General features: G+C 35.3%; 1 pseudogene across 1 annotated transcript; it reads left to right on the top strand.

Moving 5' to 3' along the window:
- The first annotated feature begins 421 nt into the window (after window positions 1–421).
- LOC143607868 (alpha-1,3-arabinosyltransferase XAT2-like) lies at window positions 422–11,392 on the top strand (annotated as a pseudogene). The gene is made up of 4 exons (XR_013149077.1): window positions 422–536; window positions 2,489–3,456; window positions 7,884–8,150; window positions 11,328–11,392. The product of XR_013149077.1 is annotated as an alpha-1,3-arabinosyltransferase XAT2-like (transcript).
- Window positions 11,393–11,818: the final 426 nt, after the last annotated feature.

Raw genomic sequence — 11,818 nt, forward strand, 5'->3', positions numbered from 1 at the left:
TATAGGCGGGGGGTGGGGGGTGGGTGGGGGTGGGGGGGTTGCGCCCAATTTCGCCCGTTTATCCCCCGAGCCCATGCCATGCCCACTACGCATTGCCTAAAAGAATAAACAAACCATAATTGAGTATTAATAACCCGGAGCTGTATAAAATTGCAAATAAAAATTTAGGTAATTAGTAAACAAAAAGGGTCGTTGTTGGAAACACAGCAATCCTCCTTAATAGACGGTGGGTTAAATAAGTCAACTACCAAATATATTGAAATCGTTGGCATCAATCATTGACAAATATATTTTAAAATTAAGTAGACTTTTCGTGCAGGCCTTTCTGGGGATGTATATATGCATTTGTGCTGTTTATATAACTTCAATCACCGGCGTTATGATATATATGCATGCATGCATATAGAATTAAGTGAAAAACATGAAATATGAGGAGATTTTTGCTCGGAGCTTTAGTGGTGCATTGGTTGCTTGCTTTATAGTCGTATGGTGCATGTGCACCGTGTTCAGGCCTTACCTCGACACCCTACCTGTTTGTAAGTCATATCTATATATTTAGTTTCACCTTTTACGTACGTTATGACACACATATATATATATTTATACTTTAATCATGATTGAATTCATACACAACATCCAATGTTTGAATCCATGTGACAAGTAGCATAATTTTTGGTCACAAATATCCTTGTTGTGGAGATAGAATATGCCTTCAAAGTTTACAGGAAGTTTGTAGAAACAAACTAGGAACAACCTTATGATGTTGTCATTTCTCTCTCTCTCTCACACACACATATATATATATGTACAACTTTAATACTTTTAATGGAGTTTGTGGAGGTCTGTTAATTGTTGAAGAAAATGAGGTTTTTGAGAAAAGTTTGAAAATATGACGTGACGATTATGTGGCGGTTTGTATGAGTTTGTTGTTGTAGATGCTCTTATATCTAGGACGTACACAAAACTTGATGATAGTTTACCACCAAATTTCTTTTAATTAGTCTTTCTCTCAAGAGTTGTATGAACCATGACCCTAGGTCGTATTGTCGATCTTTATCGTACGTATCTTGAGTAAATCCTTGTTGAGACAAGTTGCCTTCTGATCAAGTGCTTATTCCCAAGAAGAGAGAGGGAAGTAAGCAAATCTATTTTCTCTCTTATCTCAATTGAGGTTGTTTTTCTTCTAATTTAGTTAGTTCAATTCTATTTATTGTTAATCATTTACAAAGATTATACACGTCATCATTAATAAATTAAATCGAATAATATATATTCTTATTCTTTCTCTAAATGAATATAATAATCAACATTTGGGGTTTTTTTAATCGTGTTCAATATTTGGAACGCATTCAAACACTTATTTAAATATATTGATCATATAAGTTATATACTTTTCACAAGTCAAATTTTAAGCAATATATGCATGCATGTTTACTATAAGTTACAGATTATAAATAATGTTAGGAAAAATTGAACAGAAGAGATACTTCTTATTTCGGACAAATTAATTACTACTCCGTATATCATAATTATGCATTTATATTATACTACACTTGTCTATCAATTTCTTTCAACTATAGTAACACTAATAATACTAATAAAAAAGTCAGAAAATTATACGGTTGTTTTGTTATGTGATTAAACAAACGTGATAAAAAAAGAGAAAAGTATAATACTTATCAGAATAAGTATTATGGCAGTAGGGGTGGTCTGTGATGGAACATCCGTCACGCGTTATAACACCACGAGCACCGTCGCCACCCCTCTCATCACGCTTGATGAGGGGGTTTTTGTGATGCCCATCACGTTGTTTATACCAAGAAATGTTACCGTGGGATGTGTGTGTGGGGGGGGGGGGGGTTGTTAAACCCGGAGATGGAGGTTTAATTTGACGGAGACTAGAGCTTGGTAAGGATTGTGGGTCGTCGGAGATGAAAATGAAAACCCATTTTGGGTTTATTTGTGTGAAGGTGTTTGGTGGTGCGTGATATGTAATGGAATGAAGAAGATGGAGAAGATGGTGATCGATGGGTAAATGGATACTATTAGGGTAGTGTTTTAGACAAAGTGGTGTACAAGTAAATAGGGACTTTATTCTACATGTATAGTGTAGGAACTAATGAACTATATAATCGTTAAACTTTTTTTTAATGGTTAAGATTTTAAAAAGCAGGAATAATCTTGATCGAGTTACAATTACAAATAAATGAAAACTTTAAATTAAATCATTCTTCTATCAATTCTATTAAGTATTAATATTTCTATATTTATTAAGTGTCATTTTTGTCCTTAGATTTGGGCATTTATGCAACTTTAATTTAAGAGTTTTTTTTATCGCTTCTGGAATTTGAGGTATCCAAATATATATTGTCATTTTCGTCCATTTAACGAACCTTGTTAAATTTTTAACATTAAGTAGGGGTAATTCACATTGTAAAATAACATGCTTGTGTTTAACATCTTATAACTAACATTTTGATTATTACAGATCCTGAAGCAGAGAAAACAACTATAATATGCAACACTTCAAAACAAATATGTGACACATGCGAAATTAAAGGTGACATAAGGATTAAGGGGAATTAATCCACTATTTTGTGTTTTCTTCGCACATCACAAATGCTTCCATGACGATAAAGCCTTATGCACGTAAAGGTGACGAAAACGCGATGAAAAGTGTAACAACTTTCACCATAAAGTTGATCCAAGAAGAACCCGAAATCATGCTTAAATGTACCAAAACTCACAACGTACCAGCCATAGTTTTCTCGGTTGGTGGGTATGCCAGGAACAACTTTCATGCCTTCTCAGATATCATCATCCCTCTCTACGCAACATCTCGTGAATTCAACCGAGAAGTGAAGTTTGTTGTGACCAACAATCGTTCTTCGTGGACTAGCAAATTCCGAGAGCTATTGGACAAATTATCAAGGTATGAAATTATAGATATTGATCATGACAATGAAGTGAATTGCTTTTCTAGTGTTGTAGTAGGCCTTGGTAAAGAAGATAGAAAAGAGCTATACACTGAATCAGTGAAGGATTTCACAATGTTCTTGAGAAGTTCCTACTCGTTGGTAAGATCCACCGCGATAAATTTAACAAATAGTTTAACCAGAAAGCCTCGGATCCTAATCGTTTCAAGATCGAAAACACGTGCTTTTACGAACATCAAAGAGGTGGTTCATGCAGCACAAGAGTCCGGCTTTGAGGTGGTTGTTACAGAAATGAACACGAATTTGACACGTGTTTCGTGGTTGGTAAACTCATGTGATGTGATGATGGGAGTTCATGGGGCGGGGCTTACCAACATGGTTTTTTTGCCTGAAAATAGTGTTTTGATACAAGTTGTTCCTTGGGGAAAGATGGATTGGATAGCAAACACTTGTTTTGGAGAGCCTTCAAAGGCTACGAACCCGAATAAGCTAATTATGGTCGGGTTAAATAGGGTCAAAAGTATTAATCGGGTTGACCCGAATAACCCGAATAACCCGAATTGTTAATAGGGCCGGGTTTCGGGTTCATTTTTGAAAAAAAACGGGTTTCGGGTTAACCCGAATAACCCGATTAGTGATGATACTTTACTTCAAATACAATAATGAAAATGTTAAATAAGAACTAAAAAGTCAATGCGGAGAATTTTATAGAGGAGTTAATTATTTTTCTTGTTCATAAACCATTAGACTAGACATTCTTTTAAAATAAACGCACGAGCATGAACAAATGTTTCACTTGTTCATTTATGTTCATGAACACTCGTTTATGATCGTTCATTTAAGTTTGTTTACGTTCTTTCATGTTCGTTTACATATAAATAAAAATTATTAAATATTATTTGCATTTAGAAATTATATCGCCATAATATGTTTATATTTGTTTATTTGTGTTCATTTAAATGCGTTCATTTGTGTTCGTTTATGTATGTTTGTTTTCGTTAACTTATGTACATGTTCATTCATGTTCGTTTGTCTTTGTTTAATTGTGTTCATTTATGTTCGTGAATTGTTCGTTTAGATTTTAAATGAACGATTATAAAGAAACACAAACATGTTAATTTTAACTAACGAACATGAACACAAATATATGTTCGATTAAGTATTCATGATTGTATTCGTTTAAAGTTAAACAAACGAACACGGGCATGCCTTTGTTCATGTCCGCCTAGTTCGTTTACAAGCCTATATGTAATTATCAGATAGTTACTTGTGAAAGTCATTGAGAATTGGGTGGAATGTGAAATTTTGCAACCCACGAGTTATAAGCATAAAAACTAACTTAAAATTATAAAGTAACATGGTCAACCCGATTAACCCGAATAACCCGAACCTTAATAGGGTCGGGTTTCGGGTTAGATATTTTTTAAGAAAAACCCGAATAACCCGACCTGATTAACCTGAAACCCGATCGGGTTGACCCGATGAACACCCCTAGTCACAACTCACGAGTCAGGCGGTTGGAAATCATATGGGTAGCCGGCGACAGGCAACAGACGTGCCACGTGCAAGTTGGATGTCGGTGGTAAGTGGCCAGGGCTTGGGCAGCTGTGGGTTGTCGATTGCTATTCCTTGGACTGACACATGTCTGTTTATGATGATTATTATCATTATTATTACGGCTCAAAGTTAAAAAAAATGAACTTAAGTTAAACAATTGTACATTTGAAAATTGGTCTAATTATAATTATACTACAAATAGGATTAAAAACTATGGTTTGATGCCAAAAAAAACTTTTCTTAGGTTTTTGTATATAGCATATAGTTACCGGATGTCTTTGATGCGGTTGCAATCTATGTCTTTGGTAGCGTGGCTTGTGTGGATTTTTATAAGTCACTTAGCAGTGGCTACCCAAGTTTGAATTCGTTCTTTTCATCCTCACCAATAACGGCAGATCTGGCTCCGGATTTAGCTTGTTGCCTAAGGTTTAATTGAGATGATGGAGTGATTATCGCAAGTGTAAGTATAAAATTAAACTCATTCCTTCACCTTGGGAAAAAGGCAACAGAATTCTGTCTGCTAACCGGACCAAAAATGTCATATGAACACCATCTTGAAATTGAGAAATAATCCATGGAGAAATAGATTGATAAATCGTTAATGGGGAACGCGAGTATAGAAGCCGTGGTGGATTCAGTGTTTGGTCAGGGAGGGTGTAGGCACCCCTCAAATCTATAGTTTTCCAAACTTCTAATATATTAAACCTAAAGACCCAAGTGTGCCATCTGTAACCTTTTTATTGCCCCAAAACCAAATATTTGAACCCAACTTTCCAAACCCATATTTAATTTTGTTTTGAAAAATAACAATTAAGCCTAAATTGTTTAATTGTTTAACCACTTCATCAATTGGAAATTTGCGATATGCAACATATACGAAAGTGGGATACCAACATGTGCTATGCACATTGATAGTGTGCGAAAATACGAAAGATTGATGTAAGGCCCCGAACCCCGGTGTCCTATTTTGACGTTGGATTTACTCATAAACACAGTTTTAAATATTATAGCAAATTAAAACTTTCGCAAAACAATTAAAACATCAATCATTAATTACACGAGTCTTAAATTTAAACAAACATTCAAACATGCCTTTTAAGTTCAAACATCACAAAATATCATAACTTTAAATCTTCAGATGTTAGCTTTTTATTCTTCTGTCATGTGTGCTTCTCAAGCCAGCTGATTTACTCTATTGCTTGTGTGCATACTAAAAGTCAGCTAGGCTAAGTGAGTTCTAGTTAATCAGTCAACATACATTACAATCACATACTTGCCTATACATATCCGAAGATACATATTACATACTTAATGCATTTACCTTCCTTTCATACATACATACATACATACATACATACATACATACATACATACATACATTCTTGTTTTAACTTAGTGCATACATAGCTATTTATACGTTTTAAAAAGGCTTCCGCCCTATAACCTAACAAATATGATTATGGCCTGCCACCCTACTTCCTCATATATTATTAGGGCATGTTCCCTCATTTCTCAAATATTATTAGGGTCTGGTCCCTACTTCTCAAATATTATAAAGGTTCGGTCTCTACCTTCTTAGATATTATTAGGGTGTCGTCCTTAATTCTCAGAAATTATTAGGGTCAGGTCCCTACAATCTCATATATTATTAGGATCTGGTCCATAATTTCCATACAACCATACATACATTACATACAACATATAACTATATGCTTATATCCTTTAATATGTACATACATATTCACATAACATACACTTACTATATAAAGTATGTGTATTAACCTATCACATAGAGTATGCACACAGCCCCGAAAAACATACAAAGAAAAAGGGCTAGAAACTCACTCGTATCCTATTTCGTTCCGATCTAACAACAATCCCTTTCATTAAATGTGCACGCCTAACTGTTAATCATATATGCTTGTTAATTAATCGAGTAATTGACTAACATAACAAACAAAGTTTGCAACTTAGTTAATTAAACTTACTTGATAAGTAGACTCGTTTGTTTAGTTAAATTGATCTAATGGGGTTACCTTGCTTATCAAAGTTACTTTGTGTGTGTGTGTTTCTTTCATTTATTAAGTATGTTCATATTTCATTTAACATATATATATATATATATATATATATGATTAAGTTCAGGAGAGAAGTCATATTATAACGAGAAATGCAAGAAGTGATTTCAACCAATCATATTTTTTCTTTACATTTCTCTATTTAATTAAATGAAAGGGTATCATGGTAAAAGTTGTAATTGTTATATATGATAACTATTAATGTCTTTGAAAGATTCATATTATTAATTTATATCTCTTTGATAAAAATGTACAAATATCATTAGTATTATTTTGGCTTTGTACATGGATAATTTATATTATATTATGTTTTTTTATTCTTTTTGTTTTAGTTTTAACTTATTATTAATTAAATAAAAATAACTGAAAATGATTTAAGATTGTTTATTTATGATTAAACTATCAAGTTATATATATATATGTGTGTGTGTATTCCATGGTGTAGACAATTATAGATTGAGAAAGTGTAATAGTTGCAAACAACAGATGTACAAAAGTTCACCTACATTTAACAAAAAACAACCTAGATATGAAATTATTCATACATAATCACAAATAACATATCACTACACAACCAACATATATCTACATAACTTTGTAACGACCTACGCAATTTATATGTACTTGGAGAATCATATTACATATACCTATACAAACTTTTAAGAGCCTACACAACGATTATATAGTTGACGAACTATATTAAGATATACCTACACAAACTTTTAGCAGCCTACACAACTAAAATTTTCTCTACATATTCTGGTTGTTAAATCTAAATGCAGGTATTAGTTTTTTTAATAACTAAGTAGGATTTACAAATATGTGTGTGACTGGTGGTTGTGAAGGAAAAATGTTTTTAGTATGCTTCTCAACTATAATATGGGGTGATTGCGCACGAATTTTAAGTGTGTGACTGAAATTTTACGTTATTTGTGTATTGACATTTTCTTCAATGTAGGTTAATTAATCAAGTTGCAATATATACATTTTCTTCTATATCCTGAAATGAGGGGTGTAGGTAAGGGTAAAGATAGGGAGCATATATTGTGTTTGGTTTCTTAGAATGTAGGAACACTATATAGTAAGTTGTTAGAATTGGTAGATTTGCTTAAAAGACGTGAGTTTCACATAGCATGCCTCTAGGAGACTAAGTGGAAAGGGCATAAAGGGGATGAGTGTAATGGATATAAGTTGTAGTATTCAGAGTCTGATGGATCCAGGAATGGAGTGGGGTTTCTAGTGGCTAAGGAACTACAAACTAGTGTAGTGAAGGTGATAAGACATAATGACATGATTATGGTGTTGAGATTAGTATTAGGAGATGAAGTAGTGGCAGTAGTTTGCGTCTACGCGCCTCATATAGGCTTAAGGGACCAGAAAAAGAGAGAATTTTGGGATTTCCTAGACACAGTGGTAGGGGCCATACCTAGGGGTGAGAGGATTTGTATAGGAGGTGATTTTAATGGATACATTGGTAAGGTTAACAATGGTTTTAAAGCCGTACATGGAGGTTTCAAATTTGGTGATAGGAATGAGGCTGGCACAGAGCTTCTAGAGTTTGAGGTGGCCCACGACCTAGGTATTATAAATTTATATTTTAAGAAAACAGATTCACATTTGATCACTTTTAGTAGTGGCGGACGTAACACGCAAATTGACTACCTTTTTATGAGGCAAGGAGACCGACGTTGGTGGAAGGACTGAAAATTCATGCCTGGGGAGATGGTTGTGGCTCAAGATCGACTGTTGGTGGCATATATACGCTTCAAAAAATAAGCTGATGACTAGAGAGAGGAAACGTACACCTAGAATTCGATGGGGAAATTTGAAGGACGAAAATCTTCCACTGTTTAAGAATAAACTCATGTTGTATACATTGGCTCGACTAAATGGGGACTCAACTCAGATATGGGAAGCTATGGCGACAAAGATCATACAAGTAGCAAAGGAAACTCTCGAGGTCACAATGGGAAAGACATGTGGGCATAAGGAGTCTTGGTGGTGGAATGAGGTCGTACAAGACAAGATAAGAGACAAACAAGTAAGTTTTAGGGAGCTTATGAGGTGCACGAATTAGGAGGAGCGAGTGGAAATGAGGGAGACCTACAAAACGACAAAGAGAGAGGCAAAGAAGGCGGTGTTGGAAGCAAAGAACAATGTCTATAAACGGATGTATGGATACTTAGAAACAAAAGAGGTGGAACATGCTATGTTTAAGATTGCCAAAGCTAGGGAGCGTAGAAGGCAAGATCTAGGGCCTGTGAAGTTTATAAAGGATACAGAGGGTCATGTACTGGTTAAGGTGCAGGACATCAAGCTAATATGGCAAACCTACTTCCACAACCTTTTTAACAATGGGAGAGCCTACCAAGAAGAATATGACAACACAACATTTCAATGACAACGGCTACTGTCGACGGATCACATGGGATGAGGTGCAAACTGCACTTAGGAGGATGGGAAGGGTTAAGGCGGTTGGCCCAGACAACATACCCATTGAGGTGTGGAAGTGTCTGAGAAAAGAAGGAGTCATGCGGTTAACTACTTTGATCAATATTATCCTCAAATATGGTAAGATTCCAGACTAGTGGAGGAGCAACGTCGTACTCCCTATCTATAAGAACAAAGTAGATGCCCAATGTTGTGGTAACTATCGAGGAATCAAACTACTAAGCCATACTATGAAGCTATGGGAAAGAGTGATTCAGGATAGATTTAAATGGGGAACTCAGGTTACGGTGAACCAATTTGGCTTCATGCCGGGACGTTCCACCACATAGGCAATACACATTATAAGAAGATTGATGGAAAAGTATAGGGAGAAGAAGCGCGGCCTTCATATAGTGTTTATTGACCTAGAAAAGGTGTACGACAACCTGCCACGCCAAGTGCTTTGGAAGTGCCTAGAGGGTAGAGGGGTCCTGAAGAAATATATAGAGATAATTATGGATATGTATACCAGGAGTGCAACAAGTGTTCGTGCGCCCGTGGGGGATACTGATTTCCTCCTCGTGGAGGTAGGCCTTCACTAGGGGTTAGCGTTGAGTCAGTTTCTTTTTGAAGTAGTCTTGGATGAGCTGTCAAAGTTGATTCAGGAGACACTCCCGTGGTGCATGATGTTAGCAGACGATATTGTGTTAGTTGTTGAGAGAAAACAAGATCTAAACATGAGGCTAGAGGAGTGGCGAACAACCTTAGAGACAAAATGTTTAATAATTAGTCGCTCTAAGACGGAGTACCTCCACTGTGATTTTAGTGGGGTAAATGAAAATGAGGACATTCAGATCACCATTTAAGGTTAAGTGGTTTCGCATGTAACAAAGTTCAAGTATCTAGGATCATTTGTTCAGAGCGATGGGGAAATAGACAGTCATGTGACCCATCGAGTTCAGGTAGGATGGTGTAGATGGAGAGCGACCACTGGTATATTGTGCAACACGAGATTCCTAACTAAACTAAATGGAAAATTTTATAAGGTCGCAGTTAGACCTGCAATATTATATGGAACAGATTGTTGGGCCATCAAGAAGGCACAAGTGTGGAAAATGAAGGTAGCATAGATGAGAATGTTACGCTGATTTATGGGCACACAAGGCTAGACCTAATAAGAAACAATGTGTTTCAGGAGAGATTAGGGATAGCTAACATATCCAACAAGATAAGAGAGTGGAGATTGAGATGGTTTTGACATATGAAGAGAAGACAGACGGGGAATCCTGTTAGATTAAACATTACTATATAGGGGAGGAGGGTGCAGAGGCCGACCTAAATTGACTTGGGATGAGAGGATTAGACATGATATGCTAGACCTAAACCTATCAAAGGACATGGTTGAGGATATGAATTCTTGGAGACTTAGAATTAAGGCTAAGGATTTTTAGGAAGAAAAAAATACCTTAGGGGTTTCTATTTACCGTGTTTTTGGTCACACATCATTATGTTATTTTCTTTTCATATATTTATATATTGTTATGTATACATGTATTAGTATTATTATTATTTTTATTACGTGCTATTGTCAATTATATTATTGTTGAACTTTGATTCCCTCTTAATTCTACATAGATGTTTATAATTTTACCCGCACACGTATTTACCAATTAAATGTAGGAATTTATCCAGTTTGTGTAAGATAATATCCATATACAAAAGAACTCCTACACATATTACCCATAAGCGTAACATTATAACAAATAATGTAGGAAAAATAAAACAATAAAATCTACTAATACAAAATAATAAAACCACAAGGTCGTAAAAATAAGTAAAGACAAAATTGTTTTATCTACAAAAAAATTCAAAAGTACAATTTTAATTCAAATGTAGACTTAATAAATTTAAATGTGAAAAATAAATGCACGTCAAATAATTTGTTGGGATATCTAGTTGATTCTTCATTTTTTAGTTTCCTAAATTGAGTTTACAATCATAATACGAAATTGACCCTTTTAGTATTAATGTCAATTAGTATAAAGAGTTATTATTTACAACATTTCCATTTTAGTTCATGTTCATAGATTAAACAAAATCAATGGCTCAGATTCATTTCTCGCACTTCTCGTTATAAAATTACTCCTGCGTTGAACCATCATATATATATATATGGTAAGTGAAAGATGAACATACTTAATAAATGAAAGAAACACACACATGTGGGTAAAAACACGTGTTTATGGTGTGTAATCTCGTATGTTTTAGTTGGTTAAATATATCAAACACAAGTACTTTGAGTGTTTTTGTGTTTACAAGTGTGCAGAGCTTAAAGGAGCTAATTTGGAGTACTTAAGGATGGAGAGATCAAGATTATATGAAGAGAGGTGATCGGGAGCTTCACCAGATGATTAAGAATCAAAACAAACGAAAAAAATGGCGTTTTGGAGCAGCAGTCGTAGGTTACGCCCTCCTGGTCGTAGCCTACGGCCTGGAGGAGGCGTAAGGTAGAGATAAACAGTTGTAGCCTATGGCCCCAGCCGTAGGCTATAGCCAGGCCTGACTGTAGGCTCGGATTCTTCAAAGTGTCACTCGGTAGTCGCCCTGAGTTGTTCTTTAACTTTGCCACTTCTTCTGCCAATTGACTAACCTGCCTATCTTGCTGCATTTGCCTTATCTATGATTTCCTTATCCTTCTTGTACTCTTTCTACCCTTCCAACAGCAATGCCATCAATGTATCAAGCTTGTTACTCACGTTGCCTCCCCTGAAGACCCACTCTGATTGTTACCTTGATTGTAACCATCACGATTACCAT

Source organism: Bidens hawaiensis, unplaced genomic scaffold (genome assembly GCF_021521415.1).
Source record: "Bidens hawaiensis isolate Kalapana, Puna unplaced genomic scaffold, B.hawaiensis_p1.1 tig00088322_1, whole genome shotgun sequence".
Lineage (NCBI taxonomy): Eukaryota > Viridiplantae > Streptophyta > Magnoliopsida > Asterales > Asteraceae > Bidens > Bidens hawaiensis.